Source organism: Moschus berezovskii, chromosome 9 (genome assembly GCF_049115385.1).
Source record: "Moschus berezovskii isolate FMDL1 chromosome 9, NW_MosBer_1.0, whole genome shotgun sequence".
NCBI lineage: Eukaryota > Metazoa > Chordata > Mammalia > Artiodactyla > Moschidae > Moschus > Moschus berezovskii.
The window spans coordinates 79,557,778-79,570,235 of record NC_142468.1 but is presented as its reverse complement, the minus strand read 5'-3'; positions in this window follow the sequence as shown (position 1 = coordinate 79,570,235).

Genomic DNA, 12,458 nt, shown 5'->3' with positions numbered 1-12,458 from the left:
AGCCATGTTGATTATTTTATATAGAGTAGTGTGTATATTTTCGGAGAAGGCAATGGCAAGCCACTCCAGTACTCTTGCCTAGAAAATCACATGGACGGAGGAGCCTGGTGGGCTGCAGTCCATTGGGTCGCTAAGAGTCGGACACGACTGAGCGACTTCACTTTCACTTTTCACTTTCACACATTGGAGAAGGAAATGGCAACCCACTCCAGTGTTCTTGCCTGGAGAATCCCAGGGACGGGGGCGCCTGGTGGGCTGCCGTCTATGGGGTCGCACAGAGTCAGACACGACTGAAGTGACTTAGCAGCAGCAGCAGCAGCAGCAGCAGCAGCAGTGTGTATATTTTAACCCCAAACTCTTAATTTATTCCTCCAGGCCCTTTCCTCTTTGGTAATCATAAATTTGTTTTCAATGTCTGTGATCTATTTCTGTTTTGTAAATAAGTTGGTCTGTATCATTGTTTTAGATTCCATATATAAACATGATATTCTTTTTATAAAAAAGAAATTATTATACAAATTGTTGTGTAATGGGATTTTTCTGTAACTTGTTGTTGTTCTGTCACTCAGTCGTGTCCGACTCTGCGACCCCATGGACTGCAGCACCCCAGGCTTCCCTGTCCCTCACCATCTCCTGGAGCTTGCTCAAACTCATGTGAGTCGATGATGCCATCGAACCATCTCCTCCTCTGTTGTCCCCTTCTCCTCCTGCCTTCAATCTTTCCCAGCATCAGGGTCTTTTCTAGTGACTCAGCTCTTTGTATCAGGTAGCCAGAGTGTTGGAGCTTCAGCTTAAATAGCTTTCTGTGTCAGTAAAAGCATATTCACATTGTGATCTTTTTAATAGCAGCAGGATATTCTGCTATATGATTGGATCATCATATATTTAATTCATCCAAGATTCAACATTTAGATAATTTCAGTTTTCACTATTATAAACAATGCCACAGTAAATGTTTTGGACAGAAATTGATTTGTATTTTTCTAATAATTTTCTAGGATTAATTTCTACAAGTAGAATTGCTGGGTCTATTTTGAAGGTTTTGTGGTACAAATTACCAAAGTGTTCTTCACAAAAATGGTAGCAATTATTCTCTCACTGATCCTACATGAAACTCATTTTCTTATATGCTTGCTGTAACTAAATATGATGAGGTTTATACTTTTTGGCCATTTGTTTAGCTGAGAAACTGTGGAACTTTTTAAAAAATTATTTTACTTTTCTCTTTATAGCAAGGATGTATTTCCTCCTTTTTGAACTGAATGACTATAGAAATGTAAATATCTCATTCTTTAAAATATATTCTGGTTTTTAATTTTGACACTGTTTTATTGCACCTTTTGGCAATATAGAAGTTTTCTTTTTTCATTCTTAAGTATCCTTAAATGTAATCCTGTGCTTCATGGTTCTGCCTTTGTGTCATGCTGAAAGACCTTTATTTACCTACATGTGGAAAATGATCCACCTATTCCACACATTTTCTACTATTTACATAGTTTAAAATTTTACTTAAATTTTTAAGCACACCTGTTGTATTTTTTCATGGAAGGTTAAGACAATGATTTAACTTCCCCCCCCCCAATTAGATAGCCAGTTGTCCCAACACCATTATTCCCTCTCTTCTGAAATGTTTGCTTTATGAAAATCTTTGGCCCCAAGCTGGTACAAACTGAGCAATGTAAGAAGCACATGTGGAACCAACTTGTCCATGGCTAACGCTTTCCCTTATGATGTTAAACTTTTGCATTCCAAAGCTGCACTCACACTAACCCCAGTACAATGCCTACTTGTTTGCTGCTTGAGTTATACCCTAGTAAGCTTGTGTGATTTTGAACATACTACCCAGTCATTCTGTTCCCTAAGCAACCAGAAGGACTTGCCCAATTTTTCTTCTGAAGATCAAATACTTTTGTGATAAACCACCTGAAAATGAAAAATTACAAGAGAGACCTACATTTTGTGTCTGCTCTAGGTTTGGGGAAGAATGTAATTAATTTTCTTTCTCTCCCAGGCCTTAGAGAAATTTCCTCTTTTGTACCAAGTTGTAGAATACTTGTAGACAACTTGTAGACAAAAGCAGGCAGCATGTTTAAATGATACTGTTTCTGCTCTTGGCAGCCAGCAGTTAAGACTTGCCTGCTAAGCACCTTGAATCTGGTGTTAGGCTGAGAACTACAATGGAATCTCCATGAACTTGGGCCTGTGGATCTGACATGTGAGGGAAAGTCCTCTATGCTTGAATTTCAAGACTCTTATTCTTAGTCATGTCAACCACAAGCCTCCAGGAAAGAGGAGAGCCTTCCATCTGAACACTGTTTATGAACTTTTTTATTCTGTCACACTCTAAAATTATTTACCAAGAAAGTCGGTACTCATCAAATCTTTTTAGAAAATGTGAACTCATGATTACACCCTACTTTATATTACAATTATTTTTGTATTTCACTTCCTTACTAAATTACATACTTCTTAGGGGGCAGAGCCTTTGTCTTGTGTGTATTTGTCTCCTCCTGGGGCACCTAATACAGAGCTGGGAATACAGAAAGTTGGTGTCCTTTTTAAAATTTTTTTACTGTAGTCTAGTTGCTTTGCAATGTTGTGTTAGTTTCTGCTGCGCTGCAAAGTGAATCAGCCATATGTGTACATGTATCCCCTCCTTTTGGGACTTCCTTCCCATTTAGTCACCACAGAGCGCTGAGTAGGCTTCTTGGAGCCATCTAGTAGGTTCCCATTAGTAATCTATTTTATACATAGCATTAATAGTTTATATATGTCAGTCCCAGTCTTCTACTTCATCCCATCCCTGTCCCCCCTCCCTATCATACATTTGCTCTGTGTCTCTGTTTCTGCTTTGTAAATAAGATCGTCTGAGGCAGTGTCCTTAATACAGGCTTTAGCTTCAGACAGGACAGACATGGCAGACTGTCTCCATCATCAGTTAGGTGTATGATGGTAGACAAGTTGCTTAAGCTATTGGAGCCCTAGTTACTTATCTGCCAAATGAGGATCATATTTTTCCTCTTCCCCTTGCCTTCTCTTCCCTCTTTCCTCCTTTCACTAGCACTTACTGAGCACTTCATGTCAGACACCAAGGGGATACAAGACAAAATAATAACGTAGGAATGGTCTTTGTTCTCCTGGAACTGTTTTAAGATTCGGAAGGAGGACAAGAATGAGTATGGTGAGGAAGTAAAATGTGAGATAGCTAGATGAGAGTGGGCAGGACTAGAGAGAGATTATTCAGTACATGAGTTCTAACTGAGAGTGGCTAAGGGAATGTTGTTTATTTAACTTCTATGCAGAGTACATCATGAGGAACGCTGGGCTGGAAGAAGCACAAGCTGGAATCAAGATTGCCGGGAGAAATATCAATAACCTCAGATATGCAGATGACACAACCCTTATGGCAGAAAGTGAAGAGGAACTCAAAAGCCTCTTGATGAAAGTGAAAGAGGAGAGTGAAAAGGTTGGCTTGAAGCTCAACATTCAGAAAACTAAGATCATGGCATCTGGTCCCATCACTTCATGGGAAGTAGATGGAAAAACAGTGGAAACAGTGTCAGACTTTATTTTTGGGGGCTCCAAAATCACTGCGGATGCTGATTGCAGCCATGAAATTAAAAGACGCTTACTCCTTGGAAGGAAAGTTATGACCAACCTTGATAGTATATTAAAAAGCAGAGACATCACTTTGCCAACCAAGGTCCGTCTAGTCAAGGCTATGGTTTTTCCCGTGGTCATGTATGGATGTGAGAAAGCTGATCACCGAAGAATTGATTCTTTTGAACTGTGGTGTTGGAGAAGACTCTTGAGAGTCCCTTGGACTGCAAGGAGATCCAACCAGTCCATTCTAAAGGAGATCAATCCTGGGTGTTCATTGGAAGGACTGATGCTAAAGCTGAAACTGCAATACTTTGGCCACCTCATGCGACGAGTTGACTCACTGTAAAAGACTCTGATGCTGGGAAAGGTTGGGGGCGGGAGGAGAAGGGGACGACAGAGAATGAGATGGCTGGATGGCATCACCAACTCGATGGACATGAGTTTGAGTGAACTCCGGGAGCTGGTGATGGACAGGGAGGCCTGGCGTGCTGTGATTCATGGGGTTGCGGAGAGTCAGACATGACTGAGTGACTGAACTGAACTGAACTGAAGGGAATGTGACTGCTTTTATTTACTTTTGGCTACACTGAATCTTCGTTGTTGTGCATAGGCTTTCTCTAACAGTGGTGAGCAGGGCCTGCTCTTCATTGCAGGGCACGGCCTTCTCACTACAGTGGCGGCTCTTGTTTGGCATGTGGGCTCAAGGCACACGCAGACTCAGGAGTTGTGGCACACAGGCTTAGCCGCTGCATGGCATGTGGGATCTTCCTGGACCAGGGATGGGGCCCATGTTCCCTGCCATGGCAGGGATTCTTATCCACTGTACCATGAGAGAAGGCCATGATTCCTTTGAAAATGATTGATTACCAATGGAAGAGAAAAAGAAAGAATGAGACAGGAGAGGAATGAAAAGGAAATAGGAGATGTGGATGCAAATGAAAAGAGAGAATAGAAAACAGGGGAGATGAAAAACAGGCTGGTGTGTTTAAACTGGTGAGTTAGCTGAGCTATATGTAAACTTATCTTCAGGATATAAAAGTGTTGCTAAATTGTAGCTGGAAATGTGGTTAGTAAACCTCCCTGTCCAGCACTCTCAACTCACCCACTGCTGGATCCTGTGAGCTGTCTTCCCTGTCCTTCTGGCTTAGAATTTCTGATAGACTATAAAGGGACAGGAAAACCAAGGATAACTCAGAGGTTGGGGGCTTGTGTGACCAGAGTAATAATGACATCACTCATAGAAAAGTGAGCCATAGAAATTAGGTCTTGAGTTTGGTTTAAAACCTAAGTTTCAGGTTTGAGCAGCTTGTCCAGGTAGAGTTGGAGGTTGGAATGTGATTTGGGGCAAAAGTCCCTTTAGAAATATGCATTTGAAAAATGCACATTGCAGTCATGAAATCAGATAGTTCCTGAGGGAAAGAACAGAGATAAAGGTAAACCAAAGAGCAAATACTGAATTAGAGGGTCGTCACTTGGGGGGTGACTATGTTCCTTCATGTCACAAGAGAAGGAAGGGCTACAATCAATGGAAACTGGAGTTGCCCATGGAAGAAGAGCCAGAGGAATATCGTATCCGTGAATCCAAGAGAAGAAACTTCAACAGAAGGATGGTAAGTGACCACTTGTGAAAAATGGTAGTGTGGACGGATTAAAGATGCTAAGGACAGAGGGAAGAGCCGTTGGATATGAGGGTAAGAAGATCAATGGTGATTTTTAGGAACCATTTCAGGAAGGTGGAAGAAATGGTGAGGGATACATGAACAATCAAGAGTGAATGCATTGACTGGAGAGTCCTCCATGTGGGCATCGCCCGAGGGCTCATTGGAAATGCAGATTCTCTGACTGACTCAAAGTCTGCCTTCGAATGCAGATGCACTGTGGGTGATTTTCCGGCAAGCAGTGTTGGAGCAGCTGTAGGGTCCTTGTTCAGGGTGACTGGCAGGAAAAGAACGTTGACAGTAGTATCTTGTGGTGACAGCACAGTGTCAAGAAGGGTCTCAGAACAGGGGAGATGGGTGCAAGTTTTTAGCCCGAAAGGAAGGTATAGGAAGAGGGGAAGATGGTCCAAAGGAGAAAAGAGAGACTTACATGGCGAGCCCGTGGTTAACCATCTGTGAATCTGCCTTCCAATGCGGGGAGCGCAGGCTTGGTCCTTGGTTGGGAACTAAGAGCCCATGGAACCGGGAGTCAGAAGAGAGAAACTCTTCCTCTGTGGGAAGAAAAAAGATGCGAGCAGTGGAGAGGGAAGGATTGGTCCCAGAAAGTGGAGAAATGATAGTGGTTTTCTCATACCATGCATGAGGACCGGGGCTGGCCTTCATCATCTATTTGTGGACATCTGAGACACTGCCGCAGCTTAGGAATGACTCCTGAAAGGAGAACAGGTAAGCAGGTTGAATCTCAGGGAAAGCAGGATTATTCACCAGTGTTCTGATCTCTAGGTCACTGCAAAGAGATGGGTACCCAACATTTTTGTTCCTTAGTCTTTTTAAAAAATGTGTTTCTTGTTATATGGCTGTATTGCATCTTAAGGAATATTTTAAAATAATGTCTCTCTCACATGTGGTTTCCTGAAAATGGATGGTCAAACTAAAATTAAAATTTCCTGCAGTTAATATGGATTTAGTATTCAAGCTTTGGGTCTGGGTCAGTAGTTATTTGCAAGTTTGTCTAACAAGTAAAACAAAAAGTGAATGAAAAGGGATACAGGCTGGCTAAAAAAGAACTCTGAAGATTTATTTTCATGGAAAAATTAAAATTCAGTTTCTTTTGGTTTTCCTTTTGGTAAGTCCCAGATGCCGTTGCTTAATGTTTGATTCCCAAAAGAAAACTACAAAAACCTTCCATTGTAAAAATGGTTGCATCCTTTGAAAAAATGTGCTCCAGAGAAGAAATAAGTCATAAGAATTTGTAAGGAGACACAGTCTTTCTTCCCTTGACCTTCTTTCCCTCATGTTCTTAAAATCAGTAGCAATTTTTGAACCAGAGCTTTTTAAAAAAGATTTTTGCAAGTTTCTTGTGCCTTCCCATTGGCCTATGCTTTGACAGGGGGAAGCTGAAGTGTGGAGGAGGGTTTGATTGTGAGAACTGTGTGGGGAGTGGTGGGCAGGACACGCTGATAAAGATGAAGGACAGTACCGAGAAAAGAAATTTTGTACCCAAAGAGAGATTTCTCCTATTTCACAGATTTTCTTTGGGTCACCCTAACATGTTTCCCCTCAATTCATCTGCATTTAATATTCATGTTATGTGAGTGGCCTGCTAGTTATTTGCAAACTGGTCTTTAAAATAATTCTAATTGTTTATCCATGGTTTTCATTTTTACTAACATGAAAGTTCAATATCCCAATACCCAACTTGGAGTTAAGATTGGAAACATGCTCCCCCTCCCTAGTTTTTCTTTCTTCTTAACTGATTGTGAAATAAAGCAGAGATGTAATGTACTCTGTACACTAGGCAGGGTTTGAGAGTTTTTAATCCAGTGTAAACATAGTGAGTTAATTGAAATACATCCAGAATCTTAAACCATTTGTCAAACAAACATGCTGTGTCTGACTCAGAGTCACAGTGGTCCCAGCTATTTTCATTTTATAACAAAACTAGTTTCATGCAATTTCACAGTGGAGATTAATTTTTAGTATTTTTTGAACTTTTAAAAATGTTATTGAAATATAGTTGATTTACAATGTTGTGTGAGTTTCTGCTGTACAGCAGTGATTCAGTTAGACATATACATATTCTTTTCTTTTCCATTACAGTTTATCACAGGATACTGAATATAGTTCCCTGTCTATGTAGTAGGATCTTGTTGCTTATCCTGACTTTGCTCTTTTCTTTCTTTCTTTTTCCACAGTGGAGATTATTACATAAATTGACATTAAGAAATCTTAACTTGTTCTCACCTACTTGGCCTCAGTTTAAAATCTTGTAATATAGGCAGTGCGTGCGTTCTCAGTTGCTTCAGTCATGTCTGACTCTTTGTGACCCCAAGGACTGTAGCCCGCCAGGCTCCTCTGTCCATGGGATTCTCCAGGCAAGAATGCTGGAGTGGGTTTGCCGTGCCCTCCCCAGGGGATCTTCCCGACCCAGGGATCGAACCTAAGTTTCCTGAATCTCCTGCATTGCAGGCAGATTCTTTACTGCTGAGCCACTGGGGAAGCCCAGTTTAGCAGAGAGTTGCAGAAACAAAATTCCAGCTAAAGCATGTAAGGATATGTGATAGTTGTGATGGCAGTGTGCCCTCTCTTCTCCTGGCTGTGAGGATGAAGTCCTGCTGTTGTTTCCCAGAAGCATCTGTCAGTGCTCTCTGTCCCCACACATCTTTTCCTCGGGGTCGTTTCAGTGATCATATAGGCGTCTCACCCAAGTGGAAAATTCCTCTGCCTGACATGTGCCAGCAGGTAGGTGGGGTTTCAGAGACCTGCAACTGCTTGTATTAAAATTCTGCTGAGACAGAAACCCATGCATTGCACACCCCAGAATATTTTTTTTCTTTTGCTCCAAGAAAAGGACTAGTTGAAAGTTAGAACATGTGTGAACTAGGGTAGCAGGGTTTTAACGAAGTTCTGGTATTGCCAGTCACTATGCAAGAGGACAATCCAGTAGTACTTTCTCCCCTCGGCTTGAAGCAACTAAGTAAGTGCCCCTCATCTCTGGAGGCCAGAGTCAAGGCCACCTGGTCTCATTAGTGGAGTGACTTTACTGGGGTCTGGTGAGCAGACGCTCTCATCTCCAGAGCCACCAAGTCTCCAAATCACTACTTGGAGGGAGGCTGGCAGCACTTAAGTTCTCTCGTAAGGATTCTTGCCAAAGTTTGCAAACTCAGATTCTACAAGGAACAGACAAGTGATTTAATAGAGCAAGGAAGGCAGATGGAGAGTTGGAGAACCAAAAGGCTTTCTGTCCCACACAAGGCCCCAGCATGGTTCAGAGAGGCCAGCCTCTCAGCTCATCTTGTTGTTGTACAGGGAGGGGGCTCCATGTTGCCAGATCTTTGGATGTGTCAAGAGAAGCCAGGTATTTTTGTTAAATATATTCATCATAAACTATTGGCAACAAATTCAGAAAATATTTTGAGCAGTTTAGTAAGTGTTCAAAAACTTTTTACCTCTTTCAATTCTTTGCTCAAATATTACCTTCTCAATAAGGATTTCCCTGACCGCCCTATTGTAAATGACATCCCCTACCCAACTCTGGCACTTCCTTATTCCCTTTCTGCACTTTATCTTCCTCCACAGCACTTGCTACTATCCAATAAGGGCATAAACTTTTATCTGATGTCCACGATCAGGAACAGTGTTTGGCTCACAGAAGGGTCTCAAGATTATTACTGAGTAAATGCAGATCTGATACACAGAGACAGGACTACGGTAAGGTGCGTGAGGCACCCAGGGTGCAAAATTGAAGACACTGAGCCTCAGTGACCATGGAAGTGAGAACCTCCTTAAGTTTTTTTTATCTTAGATGCCATACTCTCCTTACCCTGGTCACTGTCATGGTGATGCAATTGCTACAGTAGTCTCTGATATAATTCTGAGGGCTGAGTGAGAGAGAGGGAAAGGGATTAGAGTGTTTAAAAATGGACATGCTACTGTTATTTTAATGAAACCAATTTTATGTAATGAATCTCTAATAAGTGCATCAACAGCACAGGTGATATTGACCAAGAATGGTGCAGTGATCTGCTGTTAGGATGCAGATCATCTGGGGATTAAGAATTTGAGTTTATGCCTTCATCTGCATTCTTACGTAGAGAAATGTAAAAACATGATGAGCTCATAGGAAAATTTTCCATCAACAAGGAGAGACAGAATTGGTTTCAGGTCTAAGCATAGGATGAACAGAGTTAAGAGTTCTTATTTACTAAAAAGCACCAAAATGTGGAACAGATTGAAAAAAGAATCAATTTCTGTGGAAGAGGCATTACAATCCCATTTTCAAATTGTAGTCAAAACAAAACTTTGAGAGAATTCCCTAGAAGTCCAGTGTTTAGCACTCAACGCTTTCACTGCTAGAGCCCAGGTTCAATCCCTAATCAGGGAACTAAGATCCTGCAAGCTGTGCATTACATTAAAAAAAAAAATTGAATGGAAGGAAATAAATATGAGAAAATTTCCAGGTAGTGTAACAGGGGCCAGACAACATTTTTAATATATAGTTTTCCTGGCTGAGAGGCATGCCATTCTATACTTACACTCAAAGTGTATGTCCAAGTGACAATGAACAATAGTATGTAGGCCTTATGTAATGGTGAATATTATAGACTGTTAAATAAGAAATGCTGACTGAGATTCTGAAACAGAATATCTATCAGGTACCAAAAAGGATGATGAGACAGATCAAAATGGAAGTTGTTGAAATTTAATGAGAAACTGTTGATTTCTCAAGCAGAGTTGCAGTGGGAGGGACCTACCAAGGGAACTTCCAAGGAATCCACAGTGATACCTATGGGAGAAGCAGCTTTAAGCATCTCCCATGCCAGATAATACAAAGCCCTTCATGACACCAGTCAAGGAAGAACTTTCTACTCCTTCCCTCTTCCCTCTAACCTCAAGGACCTACAAGCATTGCTTTGCAAGTTGGTAGTAAGAAAAGGCCCACCACCACTCTTGCTAGAACTCTGCCCTTGCTGGGGGAGGGAAAAGATCTAACACTAAATCAAAGAAAGAGTTCTTTGTATTGCATGGAACGGGGCATTCTCATTATTGCGTGGAGACTGTTCTGTGACATAAAATGACCTGAGATGGCCTGTTTCCCAAGAGTGAGCAGTAAAGTCATGGAACATGCTGGATTTCATTCCAGAGAAGGGGAAACTGAACAAATTTTAAAGGGACAGTTGGAGTCAAAGCTCGAGTTTCCTTTTGATGACCTCTCATGAATGAGCTTGTTCACTGCACGATACTGAGAGTTACAGCAGGCCCTGAAGTAGTTCTGTGGCCGTTCTCTGCCATTATTGAATTACCTAAAAAACAAACTCTTAGGAAGAATAACTAAGAATAGCTTAAAAAGCGTGAAAAGAAGATGATCAGGTATAGTCTTTAGGTTCACTTGTATGGCTGTGCAGTAACTGGGAATTAAGTTTCTTAGTTCAGGCTACTGAAACAGAATACAATCCACAAAGTGTATTAAGCAACAGACATTTATTTCTCACAGTTCTGAAGACTGGGAAATCCAAAATCAATACATCTGGTGTCTGGTGGGGGATTCCTTCTGGTTTGCAGAATACCATCTACTAGTCGTGTCCTCATAACCCACTCCAGTGTTCTTGCCTGGAGAATCCTAGGGATGGGGGAGCCTGGTGGGCTGCTGTCTATGGGGTCACACAGAGTCAGACACAACTGAAGCGACTTAGCAGCAGCAGCGGCGGCAGTCATATCCTCATACAACAGAGCGACCAGAGGGGAAGTAAATTCGCTCACGTCGTGAACTTCCAGATGTTCAAGCTGGTTTTAGAAAAGGCAGAGGAACCAGAGATCAAATTGCCAACATCTGCTGGATCATGGAAAAAGCAAGAGAGTTCCAGAAAAACATCTATTTCTGTTTTATTGACAATGCCAAAGCCTTTGACTGTGTGGATCACAGCAAACTGTGGAAAATTCTGAAAGAGATGGGAATACCAGACCACCTGACCTGCCTCTTGAGACACCTGTATGCAGGTCAGGAAGCAACAGTTAGAACTGGACATGGAACAACAGACTGGTTCCAAATAGCAAAAGGAGTACGTCAAGGCTGTATATTGTCACCTTGCTTATTTAACTTATATGCAGAGTACATCATGAGGAACGCTGGGCTGGAGGAAGCACAAGCTGGAATCAAGATTGCAAGGAGAAATATCAATAACCTCAGATATGCAGATGACACCACCCTTATGGCAGAAAGTGAAGAAGAACTAAAGAGCCTCTTGATGAAGGTGAAAGAGGAGAGTGAAAAAGTTTGCTTAAAGCTCAACATTCAGGAAACTAAGATCATGGCATCTGGTCCCATCACTTCATGGCAAATAGATGGGGAAACAGTGGAAAAAATCAGTGGCTGACTTTATTTTTCTGGGCTCCAAAATCACTGCAGATGCTGATTGCAGCCATGAAATTAAAAGACGCTTACTCCTTAGAAGGAAAGTTATGACCAACCTGCTGCTGCTGCTGCTAAGTCACTTCAGTTGTGTCCAACTCTGTGCGACCCGACCCCATAGACGGCAGCCCACCAGGCTCCCCTGTCCCTGGGATTCTCCAGGCAAGAACACTGGAGTGGGTTGCCATTTCCTTCTCCAATGTGTGAAAGTGAAAAGTGAAAGTGAAGTTGCTCAGTCGTGTCCGACCCTTAGCGACCCCACGGACTGCAGCCTACCAGGCTCCTCCATCCATGGGATTTTCTAGGCACTAGTACTGGAGTGGCTTGCCATTGCCTTCTCCGTATGACCAACCTAGACAGCATATTAAAAAGCAGAGACGTTCCTTTGCCAACAAAGGTCCGTCTAGTCAAGGCTATGGTTTTTCCAGTGGTCATGTATGGATGTGAGAGCTGGACTGGGAAGAAAGCTGAGGGCCGAAGAATTGATGCTTTTCAACTGTGGTGTTGGAGAAGACTCTTGAGAGTCCCTTGGACTGAAAGGAGATCCAACCAGTCCATTATAAAGGAGATCAGTCCTGGGTGTTCATTGGAGGGACTGATGTTGAAGCTGAAACTCCAATACTTAGACCACCTGATGTGAAGAGTTGACTCATTTGAAAAGACCTTGATGCTGGGAAAGATTGAGGGCAGGAGGAGAAGGGGATGACAGAGGATGAGATGGTTGGATGGCATCATCGACTTGAAGGACATGGGTTTGGGTGGATTCCAGGAGTTGGTGATAGACAAGG